The sequence below is a fragment of the Dendronephthya gigantea genome, unplaced genomic scaffold (assembly GCF_004324835.1).
Source record: "Dendronephthya gigantea isolate DGI-Jeju-01 unplaced genomic scaffold, DenGig_1.0 000088F, whole genome shotgun sequence".
NCBI classification, from domain to species: Eukaryota; Metazoa; Cnidaria; class Anthozoa; order Malacalcyonacea; family Nephtheidae; genus Dendronephthya; species Dendronephthya gigantea.
In genome coordinates, this window is record NW_021163098.1 from 75,001 (window position 1) to 98,137 (window position 23,137).

At 36.2% G+C, this 23,137-nt stretch overlaps 1 protein-coding gene across 2 annotated transcripts in view; it reads right to left on the reverse strand.

Annotated features, from left to right (window-relative positions):
- The window catches only part of LOC114533267, a 15,116-nt gene extending 5,908 nt beyond the window's left edge, over nt 1-9,208 (reverse strand). Inside the window, exons 1-4 of one of the 2 annotated variants that reach the window (XM_028554768.1) lie at nt 9,044-9,208; nt 8,709-8,812; nt 7,833-7,911; nt 2,886-2,935 (exon numbers count right to left, since the gene is read on the reverse strand). The gene's annotated coding sequence lies outside the window, so the exon portion shown is untranslated. The remainder of the gene's footprint in view (nt 1-2,885; nt 2,936-7,832; nt 7,912-8,708; nt 8,813-9,043) is intronic. The other variant, XM_028554767.1, reaches the window with a different exon arrangement.
- Between the last annotated feature and the right edge of the window lie 13,929 nt (nt 9,209-23,137).

Genomic DNA, 23,137 nt, shown 5'->3' on the forward strand with positions numbered 1-23,137 from the left:
AATTTCCAGCATAAAATTTATCGCGATGGCGGCATTTAGCATATAGTTCTGATCTTTTGTTTAAAAGTATATGCTCATCAGCTTTCATTAGGCAAAGTTTTTCTTCAATGCAGAGATTACAACGCTTTCCACCAGGTTTGTGAGGATAAGCATGACGCAGAATTGACCACTTCAACTCGAACTCCGTACTGTCTCTTTTCAATCCCCAGATATACTTTGAGAGCTCCGTCTCCTTTTCATACTTCTCGTTGTTAATCGACTTCTTGTGGTTACGGAATCTTTCTTTGAACGAATTTGCAGTCATTCCAATATATTCCTTAATTTGCCCGTCGACAAAAAATTAAATAATTAATGATGAAATTAATGACTTAATTTCATCTACTTAATTCGCTCTACTATAACATCTTATAGTATTGAGCACTCTTTTGTCTTTTCGAACAACAAGATTATACTTATATATATATATAATATATATATAATATATATATATATATATATAATATATATAATATATATATATATATATATATATATATATACATATATATATATGGCTCCCAATACGTGTAATTAGTACAGTTTGTGACGCGATCTATAAAGATCAGACGCGCATGGAGTAATTGCGATTCGTCAAAAACAGCTCGCTTTGATTAGATTTTAGAGGCGTTGGTAGAAGTTTTTAATTCGAAGTGTATTCTTATATACGATCGTCTTATGCTACACTGATTCCATTTCAAGGCTATTGTTTTTAGGGTAAGTGGAACAACAAACATATATGAACATACTCCCCCAATGCAATTATTGTTTCAAGCTAAGCGACTGGTTTTTATCGCTAAATACTGGCAGAAAAAGACATGTTTTTCTATTATAATGGCATTAAACAGCTTGTGCTTGTGTTGCTAAACAACTCCCTACGCGCCTCATCTGGAGCTCCTCAGCCCTTTCACCCCGCAACAAACTCAGAATCTTCAACACAAATGTGAATGCTGTTGTATGGTTCAGAAACATGGAGGACAACAAAGACCAGCACCCACAAACTATACAAACTTTCATCAACAGATGTCTCAAAACCATTCTCAATGTTTGCTGGCCAGATGTCATCTCCAACAGAAAACTATGGGAAAGAACGGGACAAAGCCCCATTGACGTTGACATCAAGAAGAGAAAATGGGGATGGATATGTGAAACTCTACGAAAAACTAAATTCCAACAGCACAAAACAGGCCCTAGACTCAAACCGGGAACTGACTCAAACAGGGGAAAAGACTATGGGGATCCAAGGATAGTGCAAAGGCTATGCCCTGTAATACCTAAGCAACCTGACGTTTGTCCCAACATAAACATTTTGATTTATGCCAGTAAAAATATAATGAACTAGCTCAAAGTACTCAAGTTACGTTATAGTCGCGGATATTGTCACTATTAAATTATAATTCTAGTTGCCTATGTAAACCGGGCGCGATTTTCTCAGTTAGTCAGTTTAGTCTATTTTCTCATCGTCAAACAGCTGTGACTACATTCAATGATGGCAACAATATATCCGTCATTTCATAAGAATAGCTAAAATAGTTGCGTTGTAAATAATGTAAATAAACCGACCGCGGTGCATATTATGTCTATGATGTGGATACTTCGACGCGTAAATCTATAAAAAACAATACACTTATAATCAATAGTGTAGACCAAAAACCATGACCATGAAAAACCATGAAAAAGCAAATTCCGAATAAACAATACATATTGAGAATCAAAATATAATTCAAACAAGACACAGATTGAGACTGTAAATTTTCGACTTTATTACAAAGTCATCTTCAGATAGAATACTTTGTAATAAAGTCGAAAATTTACAGTCTCAATCTGTGTCTTGTTTGAATTATATTTTGATTCTCAAGATGTTTATTCAGAATTTGCTTTTTACTTTACAATACTGTATACCGCCAAAATGATTTGATTACTGCACGAAATGTCCGTTTTGTATAGTTAACAATTATTGGATGAGGTTGAGTGTGATATCGAGAATTATCAAACCGAAGTTTGCATTATTCGCCGAAGCGAAGCTGAGGTGGATAACGCAAACTGAGGCTTGATAATTCTCGATATCATGCGAAAACCGAATTCAATAATTGTTTTATTATGTATTTCCTTTTTAGAGGCGAAGCCTGCGCCATTATTGACAACTAACTAGCGGCAAAAAATTACGTCACCTACGGATAATTTTCAATGTCGTGTAGGTGGCAAGACATTGAGAATTATCTGTAGGTTTTTAGCCAATCACAATCGAGATTGCATTAGTAAGGCATAATAATATAATTTATGTACTGTATGCGGAATATCAGGTATCGACTTGCTATCGACATAATATATATTCGTGTTAGGGATCTATCAATACATAAACAACACAGCGTCGTTTCTTTCTAACCACTTAGATCTATTTATGGAATACACCTTCAAAATTATATTTGTGTTGCAATGAATGCTCCTAATTAATAACATAAGTTAATAAATTGCGTAGATTCTCAATGAATTGCTCGATTTTTATACGCCCGAAATGTTTTCAAGCAATGCTCGTCGTCTACTAAAAGGTAGACAGACCAAAGCAGACCTGGCGAAGAAGCATAGACGCAGAAGTGAAGGCCGCCGGGATGACGTGGGCTCAGCCAGAGCGCTGTAAAACAAACCTCACAAGCCAGGCTCTTTTACCAACGCTCCACGGCCCACGCTGCGGCAAAGACCCTGGTCAAGGCTGGTCAAGTGATTCTTTCGTTAGGTTTATCCCGTGTGGGGATGGGGTGGAACACAAGTAGACGACAGGTAAAAGCTTGCGCATGCGTGACCCTTGCTTCGCATATTTGTGCCTGAGCCTTATCAAAATAGGTACATACTGTAATTGCTCGTCCTTTTCCAGAATATCCAGTATCTTTACACTTTATGTCTATAGTGAGAGATTAAAGCCCGTTTTTCACTTGGCGAATGTATTCGCGCGATGCGAAGCGATATCTGAGATCCGGTGATGTGATTGGTTTGCGAAAAAATTCGCCGCAAAAAAGTAGAATCGCTTCCTACTTTTGATCTGTTCGCGCGAATACATTCGCCTAGTGGAGAACAGGCTTAACATCTGAGCGTGTTTTAATTCGCAGAAATTGAACGAGTTATTCAATCTAATCGAGAATTCAGATTAAATGATTCAGTAAATGTTAATATTATGAAACGTTGAGATGCCCAACGGAGGCACCGGAAAGAAACGACATGAAATCAATTATATACGTATTAATAACACTGACAAAATGTGTTTAGCTCGAGCACTATAGCAAAGCTTGAAAAGGACACTGAATCAATATCAATCTATTCAAAAATCGAGTATCAATTTTGCGATGGGCCGATGAGCAGTTGCTCATGCACGAGCAGTTATGAGCACATTCTTATCTGCTCATCGTAGTTATGAGCACTACACGTCTGCTTAAAAATTGTTACCGACATGCGTTACTTTCTAAATTGAACAAAATTAACTATAGGAGTTTTGGTCTAAAAAATCTCAATGAGCCGGGTACAGTTTCATGCGATGAGCAGATGAGCACATGCTCATATAAACTGCTCATGAGTAGATGCTCATTTGATCATAAAACTGCATTACTGTTCGATAACAAGGCATTCCCACACCTCCAGTGGTAAGGGAATGAGCTGCTAATTTTGCGGAAGATACTTTAGCCGCGGTTACAATCAGCGCAGACACGAACAGGAATACTGTCCACTACGAGAACAAGAAAGAAACATGTCTCAAACAGACATGGACAGTCAAGAAAGAGATTTCCAAGATGATGTCTCAACAACTTCCACTCAGCAATCTGGAAATTCGACGGCGACTGAATCAGAATCTGAAGAAGAAATGGATCCCTGGATACCGTTAATAGAAGAAGCAAAACAAAGAAGTAACACAGCTTTTGAAGAAATGGAAGAAAGGCTTATCAGCATTGGTTTCGATAAGCACACTGCTAAAGATAGAGCTAACTTGAATGTTATGCCTAGACTCCAGAAAGAATTAGAAATATTTATTTAGAGCGCCTTTTGTGAATGAGACAAATAAAGAAAGACCCAGTGCATAAGAAAATAATGCATACAAAAGATGCGTTTATCCAAAATGATGATTTTGACCCAGTTGACTGCAGTTGATAAGAGAAAGTTTCTTAAAAAAAGGCTTCTAAATGACCACGAGATTGAAGATGTGAAGGAAAATAAAGGCAGTGATGATGATGATGATGATGATGATGATGATGATGATGATGATGATGATGATGATGATGATGATGATGATGATGATGATGATGATGATGATGATGATGATGATGATGATGATGATGATGATGATGATGATGATGATGATGATGAGGATGATGAAGATTAGAACTTAAACTTAGCCAAATGGTTTACTAAACCTTTCTTAAGGAAACCATGGCAAACGAGCAAAAAGCGATAACGATTTAGAAGTAACAAGACGCCTGTTCTGGCGTTAACTCCGGCGCACGTGCCAGTCTTCAATATAGAGCTTCTGAACATAAACAATACAGTTCATATTCGCATTTAGATGCCTTGCGAACCTAAATGTTCGATCGCGAAATTCAGAAGCACATTGTACTTTAAAAAGTATAGAAGTTAAATCGTTCAAGAATGTAAATAAACGGTATGATACATTCGCTTTGTCTTACACTTTGCCTTTGGAATTCGCGCTTATATAGTTATATTAAATCTTCAATCCTGTGCAAACTACGACGAGTCAAAGCGCCCATACACGACCACATCATCTTGTTAAACGGCGAAATAGCAGCGATATTACTAAATAGGACCAGAATCTACACGTATTAAATATATTCTTACCCCAATTCAGTCTAAACTTAATCGAAAAGCATGAAAAGAACGGTTTATTTGTTCCTCTTGGAGGAATTGCCGTATCATGCGAGCGAAATCGAATCGCGCATCGGAAAATTAGCCAAAGCTGTGCACCACAACTCTTGGGAGACAAGACTGGGACATAGATAAATCCAATCACATACACATTTTAAATACTAGAATGTTTCGCGCCATTACAGACTTGCGACGACGAAAAATAATAAAAAAAACAAAACAAAACAAAACCGAGGCGAATTTTCAACTCCGTCGCTGACGCCGGAGTAATTATTTTTTATTGCTGCATGTAACTAATTGCCAGACAATTGCAAGACAAATAATAAATGTTTAAATCATCCATGTCTGAAATTTTCTTCTTCCTCATGCTAGTTCATACATTAATTTTCATTTTATCAACAAAAATTTCCAATGGTCCTGAAATATCTCATTCAGCGGGAATGTGGGAGTGTTTTGTTATCGAACAGTATAAAACAGTTTTATGAGCAGATGAGCATGTGCTCATAAGCAGTTATGAGAATGCGTTCATCGGCTTATTGCATAAAACTGTACCCGGTTCATGCAAAATGTCAACGTGTACCACACATCAGCGTCGTATCACGATTAAATGATATCATGCAGGCGTCATTCTCTGGCAAGTATAGTTATGTGTATAAATATACGCGCGCCCACATATGAAGTGTATAGTGGAGTGGTCCAAGTGCTTTATAGTGTTTACAACAATTTTTTTTCAAGTGTATTTTCAGCATCTCGAGTGCCTTACGGGACATAACTGTTTGCATACCTTCTTTACCGAATAATCATTTCGGTAAAAACAGATTATATTATAAATACCGCGTCGTGCACAAAGACATGGTCATACAGGACTTCGGTTCTGGTTAGCGGTAGTTTATAATTGAATTGAAATTTTTTAAGTTCCTATCTCTGTGTTTGATAATTAGATTTTCGAATAAAGGTTACTTTCCACTTAAGCGGGATTTTTTTATACGTGTGTGTACCACAGGAGAATTCTCAATCCGTTTCCGAACTTCACTTTAACCTAGCTACTATATACCTCAAACGTATAGAAAAAAAATGCTCGCGATATGTTAACGTATACACCACATCAGCATCGTATACGTATACATTGTCTATTCATAATTTTGACACACCACAGTTAATAGAATATAAATGGTTTGGAGACTAAATGAAAGTACAATACAACTCATTAACTATGTTATTGTCCACGTTTATGCAAAAAATGGTTCCTTTCTCGTCACGTGTCTATTGTATTTTAGCCAAACGTACCAATGGCATTCGTCTTGCTAAGTTCATCAACCTTGACTTGAAAAATATGTTAATTATAAGATTGCTATTGGTTTATCTGTGCAAAATACAATAGACATGAGATGCGAAAGGAACAATTTTTTACATAAATGTGCCTCAACATAGTTAATGAGTTGTATTGTAGTATTATATGGTCTCCAAACCATGTATATTGTATTAACTGTGGACACACACATTTGTTTATACTATTAAACTGCTCGACTGAAAGTCCTGCTACTTTAAGTTTAATAACTCGCCAATTTCTTGTGACGGGTCGTCAAAATTATTCAGTTAAAATTTTCTGTATCGCCCTATCATGTTTTTTTAAAAAAGTTAAAAGTAATAAAAATACAAAAATGTTCGGAGGGTACGCACATCGCACATAGATCAGGGGGAGTACAGTACTACATGTACTACATACTTGTACTGTACATGAACCATACATACAGACAGTTGGTTGTTGACTTTATCAAAAGCTGGACTGAAAGCAATACATTTACAGAGAAAGAGTGTGTAAATTATGTAATTAGCAAATAGCAAGATATGTCATTTAGTCACGGAACTGGTAACGCGATTTTAGCAACGAAAGTTTCATCAAACGTTGGTTTTATTGTCTTTATCACTGACAGACAACGAGTGAAATTAGCAAGAGATTGTTTGTCCGAATGTTTACATGTTCCTTCTGGTGTCCCCCAGAGAACCATATTGGGACCGATCTATCCACTTAATTGCTATGCGGGTTGCTTAGCCTTAGAAAAATGTGGCATCAAGTCATTAAGTGACAGGCGCGTGAAAGCATGCGAAAAACTATTTAAAGAATTTACTACAGAAGCAGTGGAAACCATTTATGTTATACCATCTAGACACTTCCCATACTATAATCTGAGACTCTCTAGAAACTTTGTTGTTCTGCAGATTAAATTAAACAGATTTAGAAACAGTTTTTTCCCCTCACCTCCAAGCATTTTATTGCATGCTTAATTGTTTTTTAACCTCTTTGTAGTTTTGTAGTTCCATACATATAAATATAAAAATAGTTTTGTTTTTTAATCAACCATTAATAATGTAAATTAGCGTTCGCAATTCAGCCTTTTCGCTGCAACCTGCCCTTTTAATTAAAGGATCTATCTATCTATCTATCTATCTATCTATCTATCTATCTATCTATCTATCTATCTATCTATCTATCTATCTATCTATCTATCTATCTATCTATCTATCTATCTATCTATCTATCTATCTAGTTTAACCGGAAACAGTTCTTTCATTCTCAGTTAACACTCATGTATCACTATAGGAAAGATCTCGCCATAATTGTCATGACAATGTGGTGATATCCACATGAAAATAGTTTCTGTTAGTCAACTTTACATGTTACAATACCTTAAAATTTTGGTCATCTATCTCAAATCTCAGCACTTCCCCAATATAAATATTAAGCTCTTAGTGGTTAGTGATCTCCCATTTTTGGGATTATACAGTAGTGTTCACTTTCCCACGTCATAAAATGAGCATATTATAATATAATAAGGATATTTATATATGCACATCTGCTGATAACTGTAGTCATTAGTAAATGAATGCAGAAACTGGAGATACAAAATGTGTAATAAACCACAATCCTTTACCTTCCCATTCAATAGCAGAGCAAAGACATCATTCAATTTGGAACATCGTTAACACACACAGTGAAAATGAATCCAGATTCTTAAGGAAAAAGGTAAGAAAATCTGTCAAGTTTTAAATATGAATAGTTTAACATTTTATCGCCACTGTGGTCTAGCCAATATATTTTAAAAATTCTGACTATGATTGCAGTTGTGCAGGTGCCCTAGCTGCAGTTGCCATGCAGCACTTTGGTGACCCTAGGGATGATGAAAATCCTTAGAAGTTGGCTTCCACAACTTCAGGATAAATGTTTTAATTTATCAGAATTATGTTTTAGCCTGAGAAATTATTTTATACACCTCATGCAGTATGCATGTGTTGGCATATAATCGCTAAGATGTTGGTGTGTAATAAAACAAATCATTCCATTGTCAATGGTTAAAATAGTCACCAAAAATTTAAACAAGCAATCTAGGTGTAACACTCTCATTCATCTTGCTTAATTTCACCAGACCTTATCAATACATAATTATATTTGATGATTGCCAAAAAATTCAAACATCTTCACATAAAAACATAATACATTTCTAAACCTAGCTTCAGCATGGCAATTGCATGGATGTACCCTAGACTGGTATAAGCACTATGTTAATACAAATAGGTAAATTTATGCTATGTACAATAGCTTCCACTTATCTAAGCTGGAGAAATAGATTTGTAAACCCTTTTATTCTGAATAAACTTTCAAATTATCATGCATATTTGGGCTGCCTATGATAAAATCAATATTTTGGGGGAGTCATATATTCATATGACCATGGCAGTTCGTTACGACCCCAATGACAAGGTTGTTAAGATAATATGATCCTTCTAATGAACTTATAATAAATACCTACAGCAATAAATATCTTGATATGCTCAAATATTGTTGTGAAGCAAGTTGACAACAGGGGCGTAATTCGGAATGCTGGCTTGCTGGGCAAATAAATTCCTCTTGAAACTAAAATAGAAAATAGTGTTAATATTGTGAAAAAAGGCATGTCTTATTCCCAAATGAACATCTAGAGACAGGTGAAAACTCAAAGATGAAATATCACTACATTCTACAATAGTACTACAGTTCTCTACAGTAATTTTGCGTCGTTTGCAATTTCTAATGAACTATAAATAATAACACAACACCTACACTGATAAATACCTTGATATCTAAATACAATTTTAACAGTAATACCTTTGTTTATTCCTGAATGTTATACTTCGGAGACGAGAATTATGAAAACAGTTTCAATATTTAAAAAAAATTGGAAGAAAACATGGGTTGAAGTGTTGTATACTGTTACATATATTGCGGTTAAAATATAGGGTACCACATAACGCAATACGCAACCATAATATTATGCTTGATCTCTGGCACAGATGTCTCTGGTCGGCACGAAGGGCCGAAAGGCCGGTCAATGGAACTAATTCCGTAATGGTAAAAAATAGGTACGCTTAGTGTTCATGTTGAGAGCCTCAGCCGCAAAAAGCCTCACGAACGAAAGGTCTGTTTTTAGGCTACTAGAAGCCAAGAAGACAGCACCAGACCAACAAAGGTTTATGTTTCAAAAAGGCGATAGACTAAGCTATCACCTGAAGGAACTTTGGTTAAAATTCGGAACTAGAATTAAAAACATTATATTTCTGTAAATATATTTCGAATTTTCCCTTATTTCATATGACATCGGCACTGGAAAAATTTAGGTAATTCTATTATTTTTGTAGGGAAACGCGCTTTTTTCCCAACTGAAAATTTAAATTATTCGCCCTTTATATAAAATATGAATTTCAAACGGAGGAAGACGTTTCATCAATCAAATTAAAGAGAGTTAAAATATTCATGAAGTCTGTGAGTTCAAACAATGTTTGGAAACGATTAAAAAACAATAATTTGATGTGTTTGCCAGTATTTAAAACTTGCGATAAAGAGTTTTGACAGTTATATACTGTATTTCAAAAACTCCCACCTTCACGGGATTCTTTTGCTTTTCATCTTTGTTGTTGTTAATTGAATTTCACCAAGAAGTTTTTGCATAAACTTGTACCTCACAATGTTTAATGATTTTACAAATAACTTTTACAAAAGGAAAGTTATGCAATTTGATACATATATCAACATACCTGAAATACTATGTTCATTAGAATGTCCGAAATTTTAAACTATTTTAAACTTTACATCCGACTTTAATCACATTTAATACGGATCTTTTTATAAGCCAGTTAAAGCATGAAGTTTTATGATTTCTTCAGATCGTTCTTCATTAATTTTAAATATGATGTTGTGTTTGTATTTTACAAAATAGAGCTCTTTTCCCTTTTCTTCGCCAATGTCGTCAAGCCGCCTTAAGAAGTATTTAAATTTCAATATATGCATGAATTATCCATATAATAAAAAACTTACTAACTTCGACTGTTTGGTCTATACGGTGTCGCCATCGTTCGGTCAATACAACAAGACCTCGGTTTGACATTTTTTGCCGTATAGACCTCACGCTCAGTTAGAAAGTAGTTATTATATAGTTGATACAACAGTTATGACATAAACGTTGACAAAACAGACGGTTTTAGGTAGTAAGAGAATTTGGGAGTTTTTGAACCAGAAGATGAATTTTAGTTCGAATTCTTAAGGTCTGGGACGAGTATCGGGGTCGACTATACTGACACGCGTTGGAAGCTGTTGATCACACGCAGTTGACACGGATAAAACATTTATTTTCTATTAGTGTTATCGGTATTTAGCTATAAGATGTTATCAGGATGGGGATGTTGTTCATTGTACTTTGGTCGCCAAGTTTCCCTTTTGGGTCTCTTCCAAATTACGGGTGTTGATTTGTTTATCATGCCCATTTGATTTTCATCGTTTACATCTCACAAATTTCGGCCAAAAGGATTCATTTGGCATTAAAGAACAATCATGCAGCTGCTGAGATGTTGATCTTTACAGAAAGAGTTCCTTTGCGCTTGCTTGTTGTTAATTGCAGACAAAAATAATTTACCTTGTTGTTAATTGCAGACAAAAAAAATTTACCTTGTTGTTAATTGCAGACAAAAATATTTTTTTTTGTTTTTCTATGCCTCTCTACTCCAATAAATCCATCTGCGCTTACATTTTGGTGGCTCTTTACGAAATTGAGGATCTAAGAAAATTCTTTAATTCACGCCGAAATAAAAGAATTTAAAAATCTTTTTGTTTTAATCTTTGTAAGTTCAAACTTATTAATAATGACTTGCAAAACGCGATCGATATAAGCTATTAGGCCTGTGTAGAATATTCACCGCTGAGAAACAAATTGCCTGATTTTTTTGACATTTTTTAGATTAATATTTTGTCATTTTAGGCATTATGTATATTCAAGAATCATAAACAAGTCCTGATGTTTATTTAATTCGCAAAAATCCCGAGAGTCCCCGAGCCTGTGCGGGCACCATGTGAGGGTACTAATTCTCGCCCGGAAATTAGGAATTACACCCGGAACCGGAGTGCATAACGGAATCTAAAGTTTTCATGCCACTACTGAGGGCAAGAGATAAAGGCGTCTGTAATAGAGCATGTTAAGAAGTGCAGGGCCAGGACAAGCAAATGCAATTTCTGCAATGCAACCGGGTACCACGAGTCAGTAGGCAGGAAAAAGAAAGTAATTAAAGAGCTGAAATCTGAAGATCTTGAGGAATCCCAACAGGACGATGTATATTTTTATATATATATATATATTTATATATTTTTATATATTTAGAGTTACAGAAAAGAGTCAACATCAACCACAGCACGATGCCAGACATCATAAGGACGACTTCAAGGTCGAGTTGGTCATTAATAACAGTCTCGCTACTGTCCTTGCCGACCTTGCGGACACGGGAGAAAGCATTATTGTGTGTTTGGAAAGAAAGAGGCCGAACGATGAAATCTCGTACAGAAAATGGTTAATACAAACGTCAAGATCAAACCGTACGACCGCCCAGCAATACCAGTGGCAGGTTTTGCAAAATATGCTGTAAATTTCGGAAGCTCGACAGTTCCTATGGACTGACATATAATTAACAGCCCTTGCCTGATAGAATCGAATGGTCAGTCTGCTCTTCAAGATATCTTACAACGGTTTCCACAGAATTTCACTGGCCTAGGAAAGCTGAGAAATCATCAAGTAAAACTGCATGTTGATATACACGTCAGTTAAGCCAGTTGCCAATCCTGCAAGGCCAACATCTTATCATCTTAAGGAACGAGTCGCAAAGATATCGATAAAATGGTGAGTCAAGACGTAAACGAGGAACATCCAGCTATAGAATCAGAACATTGGGTCTCTAACGCGGTAATTGCACCAAAACCAGACGGGGCTATCCGCATGGATGCGCTTAACAAGGCCATCCAGGCGTCAAATTTACCTATTCCAAGGCAAGAGAATAATTATTAAAGCAAAGCTTAGCGGGGAAAAAATATTCTCAAAGATGGATTTCAAGTCTGCATTCTGTCAAATCTAGCTTCATCCGGATTCAAGATATCTGACAGTATTCCACGCAAACGACAAGCTGTAGAGGTGCAAGTGTTTTACAATGGGAGTGAAACCAGTGTAAGGCGAACGTAGCCCTTCAACCTTTATTTACCAATATTCCGCAAGTTCGCCTCATACATGACGACCTAATCGTAGCGACAAAGAATGATGTAGAACATAACAAAGCAATTGAAGAAGTCATGAAAGCCATATCCAATGCCGGCATAACTTCTTAAATGCATTTTTGGATCATCAGAAATTGAATTCTGGGGACTGCAAATTAGTTTTATCGGAGTGAGACCGAGTCCTGCTAAAGTGGATGCGCTCAGCTATATATCAGCGCCCAGTTCGAAGGAAGACCTATAGTAAGTTTCCTATATATGTATGATGCAGTCAAATGCAGAGTTCATCCCAATTTCGCAAAGCAAGCAGCTACGCTAAATAATGATATGGGTTAACAAGCATTTATATTCACTGATGCCCACAAGACAGGTCTTGGAGCGATGTTGGCACAAGGGAATAGCGTGGAGAACGGAAGACTAGTGGCAATAGCATCAAGAGCGACGAACGAGTATCCGTATCCTCAGATTGATCTGGAAGCCCTTGGCATCGACTTCGTCTTGAGAAGATTCCGCAACTACGTCGTTGGTGTTCTAACCAAAATACAAGTGATAACAAACCATCAACTTTTATGTTCAATTTTTAACGGTAAACGGCAAGGACCAGGTTCAATTCGAACCGAAAAAGTCAAGCTGAGACATCAAGACATTTGGTTTATCGTTGTTTACCAGCGAGGGAAAATTAGCCAGTCGGATTATTTATCACGACATGCAAAATCGGTACAAAAGCTTTCACAGTCATAGCAAGAGGACGACTTAAATAATCTATTATACATGCTCCACAACACTTTGGTACTCGACTGCATCGGCTATGCAAGAATTCCACAGTGTAGAATTGTGCAAGATCCAACTCTTGTAAAGATCGGAAAGCTCATAAGTCAAGGATTCCCAAGTCGGAGGCAAGCGAGGTGCAGCGTTTTAAGGAGATCCTGCCACAGCTTACGGTCACCGGAAATGGTATAATATTGAAAGATGAAAGAATCGTTTTACCGGAAAAGCTTCAGAGATGGCAATTAAAATTGCCCACAGAGGATCGCATCCCGGCCAAAGCGAACTAGAAAAAAGGCTTAGACACCACTTCTTTTTCCTTGATATGAATAGGAAAGTGAAGGAGTTGGTTGAGTCATGCGACGGCTGTGCTATGTTTGTAGATAAGAAGACTAAAGAACCAACCAAGCCACACAAAATCCCACAAAAATGTTAGGACACGGTAGCATACATACATACGCTTTATTTAAACTTGACATTCGACTTGTTTGGACATTTGCCATCGTCAAAGCACGTTGTAGTCGTGCAAGATCTAGCGTCGCGATTTCCCGCAGCCAAACTGGTCACATCAACGAAAGCAGACAGACTCATTCCAGTACTCAGTGAAATTCATGAAGTTAATGGAGGAAATGAAGAGGTACAGATATCGGATGATGGCCTACCATTTAATAGCGCTCGAATACAGAAGTTTGCAACAAATAGATCAATTGAACTGCGGTACACACCTCCACTAAACCCCTCTTCAAACCCTGTATCTTATGCGGCTTTTGGGTGAGGCCATGAAGATTGTGCATCAGAAGGGCGTGGCCAACAACGAAACCTTGAAAAGAGCAATGAACAATTACCGGCAAATACCTGATCCAGCAACGGGTATGCCTCCAGCAGCCATGCTCTTTCAGGATGGGCAACGTTCAGGGTTTCCAAGAAGATATGCAACCGAAGAAGCAAAGGAAACGGACAAAAATAGAAAAAAAGCCAATTACGAGAAGGAGGTCAATATCTCCAAATACAAAAAGAAAACAAACTTTAACGTTGGGGAGAAGGTGCTGATCAGAAAATACCGCCGGTCAGCGAAATTTGATCCGGTCTTCCTTGACCAGCCGTTTAAGATCATTGATATCAACGATGTAGGAAACAAGATTATCGTGGAGCAAGGGGAAACCTGACTGACGTTGTGCCCGCACCCAGTTGATATTAAACTTTTGAAAATAAGGAGCAGAGTTATGAAGATTAACTGAGGTTATTGAAGGTACTGAAAAACTAATGGCCTTAAGCGAATCCAGAAGAGGACAGACATTGCTGCTTTGAAGAGAAGCAGGCTACACCTTCATTACGGCGTAACGAACGAACCCCTAATAGAAAGTTACTTCATTAACATTCATAGATAGGATTTTAACATATTTAATTTATAAAATCTTCAAAAAATAGGAGATGATGTATGTTAATTTATTTAGACATTCTAATATTAATTTATTCGAATTAGATAGGAAGGATAAATTTGGACGTTAGTGGAACATGGGGGACTTTTTTCCAAGATGGTGAGCAATATAAACATGTAAAACCAGAGAAGGAATAAAATAGAAAAATTACAAATTATATTTCTAACCGACTATTCTTGAGACTTTGCATCATCGTTTCAACTTCAAAACGAGTTCTTGAAAGTGTGATTCGTATTTTTGATATGACAAATATCGCTTTAAAGCTTTTATAGAGTCGACTGCAATCTTTGCATGAATTCAATAATCGAAAAACAACACTCGACGTTTAGTGCTTGGAGAATGAGGCTTTAAACTATTTGTGCTGTTTTGATGTTTTGAAGGCTCCTAAAGGGCCTGTTTACATCCAGCGAGTTATCCAGGGTAGGCGAGGTAAAAAACGCATCACATCAAAGGCTTATAACCTGATTAGTCTTTCATTATATGCAGTCTTCACTTCGCCTAGCCGAGATAACTCGCTTCATGTAAACAGACCCTAAGAATCGGGGATCCATTGTAGCACTTTCCGATAGACAAAGCATTTTGTGCACCAGCGACCTCAGACAAAGAGAATCACAGATTCTTAGGACAAGTGTGTACGAGGCCGAAACTGTGAAAGTCTATAAACTGCATTCAACATAGTTAACGCAGCAGGATTTCACTTCACCTTTTATATGACTGTGTTTGCTTCAGAAAAATTTGAAACATCAGCTATATCGGCCTTTATATTTCAAAAGTCATTTCATAATATAAGCTTAGGTTAGGTCTGGTTAACTCAGGAAATATTTAATTTGCTTCGTTTGAAATGAAGAGGGGTTGTGCATGCATGTATTTCTATAATATAAGAAATAAATTGTAACAAAGATACAATTCTTTTCAAACTTTTAACCATGGAAATCTTCTTACGTAAACAATTGTTTTTATTATATAACAGTTATAGTACGCGCGTGCTGATTGGTCGAGAAGCGTGTTTGTATAACTCTATAGAAACACGGGAATTTTCCCGCCGAACTTGACAAGCGAAGCGATGTAATGAGAATTTGTAATTGAATCGAATTATAATATTTGTACAAAATCTTTTTATTGAGTTATATTATAAAAGAAATAGAAAACATTTTTTCCTGTGTTTCTATACAGTTATAGAAACACTTGTGGGAGTTTGGAAGAACTCGAAATAACGTGGAAAAACTCGCCCTACGGGATCACTTTCCCACTGATTGTTTCTCGTTCTCCCAAACTCCCACGCGTGTTTTTATAACTGTATAGAAACACGGAAAATGTTTTCTATTTCTTAAATGTTACACTAACTGTTATGCTTTTTGTTACTCACTTGTCTGATGTCAGTGGACTGAATTGTCGCCCTTGACCTTGCTGCTGTCGTCTTGCTCCGCGAAGGTTGACGTTTTGAATTCTCGTACCAGGTACAACTAGGTCTGGTAGCAGACATGCTAAAAGACAAAACTGAAGAACGACGGCATTGGTTGTGCAGCACTAGACCGAGCTATTTGTATATTGTTGAACATATGATGATCCTAAAAATAGATTTTTTAACAAGATATATAACTCTAGTAGCAGAATTATCTTGACGTACAGCCGCGAAAGTTTGTTCTTCGAAGCATCTTTCCTCTTTGAAATCTTTTTATTACAAACGCAAAGACAATCATTAACGCATTTATTTATTTTATATATTCATTTGTTGCTAAGCTACACACATATAATCCTAATCATAGTTCTATTCAATTGCCTAAAATCAAAGAGAGTAATAAGACTTATACCATCATAAAAAGGTCGAATTTCGGACAACGACGTGTTTAGATACATACGACAGATGTGGATTTACAAGTAATAAACTTAGTGACCGCGCCTTCGTGCAACATGGAAACGAGGCTTATTATGCAAAAAACAATATTTGTATTTTTTGCAGTACAAAGCTATTCGCCGAGTTATATGCCGTTTTTCGCCTTTGTTTTACATATTTTTCGATACCTTTCAGCTTGGTTTTATCGTTGTTATGATAGTTTTCAGGTTAGGAAGTTTTGCCTTTCAATTGAGGCGTTTTTGTGGTGTTTTCATTAATCTTTTCGACTGCTTTCGTCGGGGAAATATAGAAAAGGCCGACACAAACTCAGGTAAAAGTTTAGTTTTTCCAAACTATTTCGTCTCAAGTTTTGAAAATGTATTTCATTTTTCTCCCTCTTATTTGTGCAAAATTTGGCGATGTATATTTGGTGCAAAATCTATGTTTTTTATGTCAAAAATTATTGAAAAGTCACGATCGAACAAACCACCATGTTCACATTTCTCATCTAAAATTCTTTTATACCAATTTATCGATCGATAAGATGTAATTTGACCACAGGTAGCCCGCTATTGGATTTGCTTTTAGTTAAATATTAAACACATTCTATGCAAAACGACATGAAGTGTCATCTTCCTTCATTCACTGCCGACATATTATCGCAGGCGCCAATTCGTGCGGTGCAGTGTAACCTTTATGTATATATTAATATAAGGTTGGCAACTCTTTGTCGTATTTTCACATTTACGAATTACATACCCAAATTACACATGAAAATACTCGTACTTAAACACAAAAATATACACAAAAAACTAAATCTATGTGGGAACTGACTCTCCTAAAACATTTCCGAAACATTTGTTTGTCTTTAAAGCCATTGCAAATATGTGAAATTTACGAAAATACAAACACTTTTTGGTTGAATTTTTTGAAAAGCCGTCGGGATCCCATCACCCTGCCCTACGTCACAGCAAACACGCAATATGATTGGCTTAGCTTTGAATTTTGAAATTTGTTTACGTTAACGGGACTCAACCAGCCAATCATATTGCGTGTTTGCTGTGACGTAGGGCAGGGTGATGGGATCCCGACGGCTTTTCAAAAAATTCAACCAAAAAGTGTTTGTATTTTCGTAAATTTCACATATTTGCAATGGCTTTAAAGACAAAGAAATGTTTCGAAAATGTTTTAGGAGAGTCAGTTCCCACATAGATTTAGTTTTTTGTGTATATTTTTGTGTTTAAGTACGAGTATTTTCATGTGTAATTTGGGTATGTAATTCGTAAATGTGAAAATACGACAAAGAGTTGCCAACCTTATATTAATATATACATAAAGGTTACACTGCACCGCACGAATTGGCGCCTGCGATAATATGTCAGAAGTGAATGAAGGAAGGTGACACTTCATGTCGTTTTGCATAGAATTTATTTAATATTTAACTAAAAGCAAATCCAATAGCGGGCTACCTGTGATTTGACAGCAATTTTTCAGCTCAGCAAAAAAAGTAGTAGAAATCTATAAGAGATAAAATAAGCAACGGAGTTTTATGTTTATTTTCCCTGTGTATATAGACTACAGAGTACAGTACATGTAATGTGATGCCGACTGAAAAGCAAAACAACTCTTCAACTTGGCACACATGCATGACATGGATAGTAAAATACTTATAACCAAAACATAATATCATTGTCTATTTTGAATTGCCATTTAAATATTCTTTTTCCCCCGATATTATACTATAAAGGTAGCCACAATGCGAGCTGCAGCGTTTTTTAAGATAAACCTTTACATGATGGCAAAGTCGAAGGCGAAAAATATTTAAACCGGAGTTCGCAAGTGTTTTTCCGTTTAAGATGGTGAAGTGTGAACGGGATCCTTTCCTTTTCAAGTATTCCTGGTTAACCCTTATTAAACATCTATTGCATGGTAGTAGATAGAAAGAATAGTGTTTTGTACGAACAAAAATGCAGAATTCAGATGCAAACTCAGATGCATTCGAATTCGACTTTTATAAAATTCGGCCTTCAGGCCGGCATGCAAGCTATGCATCGTCTGTACTTTATTAAAACGAAAATAAACAAAAACATTTCAGTCAGTTACTTTTGACCATTTTAACAGTATTACTGTGGTATAAAGAAAAAAAATACAGTGATATTTGTGAATAAATTTGAATAAATGAAGCCATTTCAGTCATCAGGTTTGAAAATTATATAATCTGACTGTCACTTTTCAATAATTTTTGACATAAAAAAACATAGATTTTGCACCAAATATATATCGCCAAATTTTGCACAAATAAGAGGGAGAAAAATGAAATACATTTTCAAAACTTGAGACGAAATAGTTTGGAAAACCTAAATTTTTACCTGTGTTTGTGTTGGCCTTTTCTATATTTCCCCGACGAAAGCAGTCGAAAAGATTAATGAAAACACCACAAAAACGCCTCAATTGAAAGGCAAAACTTCCTAACCTGAAAACTATGATAACAACGATGAAACCAAGCTGAAAGGTATCGAAAAATATGTAAAACAAAGGCGAAAAACGGCATATATCTTGGCGAATAGCTTTGTACTGCAAAAAATACAAATATTGTTTTTTGCATAATAAGCCTCGTTTCCATGTTGCACGAAGGCGCGGTCACTAAGTTTCGCAATTGGTCTAATTCGATATTGTTGCTGTTTGAAGCTCTTCTACTAATAAGAAAAGATTACCAGTTAATTAAATTGACTTAATTCTGGCAAACATTACAACTTTTCATTAGTTTTTTCTTCTATATACCCACTAAAGCTTTCTCAAGGTCTGTTCACACGATCCAATTTTGTCGCATCCAATTCACTTCTGATGGATATTTTATAGTCTGTTAACTTGCAACGTATGTGAACAACAAATGAACTAAAGTCAATGCACTACTGCTTTATCAATAACCAACTACATTCCATACGTCAGAAGTGAATTGGATCCGATATCGTGTAAATGGGCCTTAAGCCGTTTATCTCTGACAGTATCTGGGGAAACTTGGTTCAACCAAATCATATTCGACCATCCTCGTTTCGAAGATTTTTGTCTTTGTCTGTTCAATTTTTATTTTTGCTTTGTTTTTAACTGATTAAATGATACTATATATAGGAATACACGAAAGTTTCGGCAGTTTATCTAATCGCCTTCAAACTTAACTCTAACTTTATTTTTTAAATGTGAAGACAAGCATAAAAAATGTTCGAAAAGTAGCCAATAATAAACAATTTTTATTCTTAAAAAATTTAATGGACGCGGAAAAACATGCAGGGTTTTGGAACAATAATTTTCAAACAAACACAATTATTAAAATGAGTATACCGAAAGTGGTATAATTGGCCACAATATGATCTGGGATTAAATATGATCTAGCTTCAAGATCTCCAGGATAAAATCAGAACTGCACAAACTTACAGTAGTGTCCAGAAATAACCTAACATAACCTAACACTGCGGTTGCAGTTCGGTTGCGGTCGACCGATAGAAACCGCAGACGACCGCAAGGGAAAAAATACCATCGCACAGGCCGTTCACTTCCGAACGAAATGTTATGAACAGTAAGAACGACAACACAATAACCAAATCGAAAAAACCTTAAAAAATGTCTGTCCTACCGAGAATGAGGCCGAGGTTTAATCTCCGTCTCATAGCGATTCGACCTCGGTCTGACCTCAGTTCAACCACGATCAGACCTAGCTTTGACCGCGGTAGGTTATTTCTGGTCAGTACTGTAGGTCCACCTTTGTTTTCGTTCAATTAGCATGTAATCAGTTACGCGAACATTCAAATGTAGCTTAATATTGGTTAATTGGCTAAAACCTCGTATAAACTTCGTTTTAATCAAATTTCCAATTATCTTGAAATAATCTTACATATACAAGTAACAGTAATTTTATCTCAGACTAAGGCCCACATTACACGACACAGGATTAGCTGGTCACGACACTTTCGTTTGCCGTTAACAAGAAATTGGTTGGTAGTAAAAGCTCATTGGTTTGATAGATTTGGTAGGTTTTTTTAGACCAGACATAAATATTCACAGCCTTTTAGCAGCTAAAAATGACTGCATGTATTCAATAGAGACCCCGTATAGTGTAATTGGGCCTTACGTGTGAGATTAACTATAGTAATGACATGAGATGAACTAAAATTAAGGTTTTTAATTTATGAATATATTGCGCTGTATATTTGCACGCTTACCACAAGTAACTTCGTAGCAAATATTTGAATCAATCGACTCTTATGCTATAAAGACGATGCAAGGTTTAGTCAAAAATGGATTTTTAAAATTTTTTTAGCAAAATCGGCACAGTTCAAACATTTGACATATCTGATGGTTTGTCCCTAATATTAGGACGTTTATTCAAATTAAGTTGTTGGATATTATCCGTAAGTTTAATTAGGCAACTTATATCTACCTGAACATATTCTATCGAGAAATCATTTTTTAGTATTAATGATTCGTGATATTTTCTAATCTAAGACAGAAAGTCGCATTTTCCTGGATCATTACGCAAAGAAAGCGATAAATACTTATCAAAATTATGAATTCTAAAACGTTTGTTACCATTTCTGCTGACGGATAGAAAAGAACAAGTCGATGGGAGGAAAAAATGAAAATATTCATTGCGACAATGAAAATGTAGCCGTACGGAAGCAATGATTCTGCCTTCGGACACCTTAACGAATTGCATCATAACATCAGTGAAAACACCTACAATATCGGAATCCATGTAAAAAGCCTGCTGAAAAGATGCAATAGGAAGAGCATGCGTAATTCTCACACCATTTCTTAAAAACTTCATAGAAAATAAAAAAAAATCCTCATCGTAAGGTGATGACATCGTCTGGGATGACACTAATGCTAAACTACGAGTCATATTACTACCAGTTAAACAGAACCATTCAACTGATTCATTCAACTGTCCTGTTGAACGTACAAACCATCTGTTGCCACATTCTATTTCCCACAATTCATAAGTTTTCCTGCAACTGCAATATAACATAACAGCACACCCATCATAACTTATTGCAACAGAAGTGAACTTCTCACTATGGGCCTCGTCAAAATTCCAAGAAGGTATTTCTTGAAGACTGAGATTTTCACCACAAATTTTTAAAATAGAAATTCCACCATTAGTGCTAATTACAAGAACATCTTTTGTAAACTTAACAACACGACTAAATTTTAAAATAGATTCTTCAGTTTGATTTCCTAAGATATTTGAATTCAAAGGTTCATAAGGATATTTAACAACCACGCCTTCACAGACCAACCAAAGATACGACTCAGACCACCAACACGCCACTGCTCGTTGTTTCAGTGCAACAGTTTGCAATGTTTCCCCACTGTCGATACTTCTTATTGAAAGAATGCAATTTTCAAAACAACACGCTACATACAAGTTTTCCGGAGATAATGCACGGCAATCTATTTCGCTGTTGTCGACAAAAGAAGCATCAGGAGATTCGAGAGATATGATAACTACTAAGTTTGGATCCGAACGTAAAAGGAATTTCGTCCCTTCTAATTTTGAAATGCTATCGAAGAGACATCCAACAGGCAAACAATCAATCTGAAAGACGTCAACGATCTCTTTGTTTACAAAATCGTATATTATCAGAGCTACAGCACTTGCGGAGGAGTAATCGCTAAATGCTACACACTTCTTTCGCTTCCATAAAAAGATTTTTGAACACCATTTATTAGGAAGGAGGACTATCTCACCAGATGGCAAGCAAACCTGATCAAAGCTAATTCTACGGGATGGTTCGTCAATATCCAATACATCATCCGGTGAACAGATCTGAATGGAAACTTTACTTGACAAACACGGCGCAACAGAATTCTTTTCAATAAACACTTCTTCCAAATTCTCTGAGCGAAAGAAACTCGTACATTCTAATGAGTCCGAGTCAATATCCAAACTAAAAAGGAGAATGTAGGAGCCACACAAACTAAACAAACAACGACACCAAGTTCGACCATAAATGTCAACTTCTACTAATAGGGTTTTCATTATTACATCCCACACTTGGATCAATTCCGGCCCTAATGTAGCAAGTTTCATTCCACAGGAAGAAAAAGAACAACTGCAAATGTCTTCGGGACCGTGTGCAATGAAGGGTACTTCCTTTTGTTCTTTAACAAGGATGCATGACCGAATTGAATTGCATAAAAAATAGGAGGAATCAGGAGAAAAGGCAATGAAGTCATAAATATCACGATGTGTCTTATCTACTTGTATTTTGAAAAGAGTCGCGAGGCTTGGTATTTTAAACACTTGTATTGTCCTTGTTTCATCATTAAAGAGGGCAAACATCGTATTGTCCGGTGACAGAGAACTGGTAAATGAACGAACTGACAAGGCACAGGTGACACGATTGAAGTTATGATTCTCTTCGTTTGTCACACCTTCTATCCAAATCTCATTTATTGTATCCAAGATATCTCTAGCAACGTTTTTAGGACAGACATTATTTTGTGAAAAATCAAAGTATCCGTTTGCAAGATCTTTCAAATAATCGTTACAATATGCTGGAGGGTCCTTTACCGTTGAATAAAGCGCTCCAATATATACTAAGGAAGAATGCAGTTGAATGATGCCGTAATAAATATCTT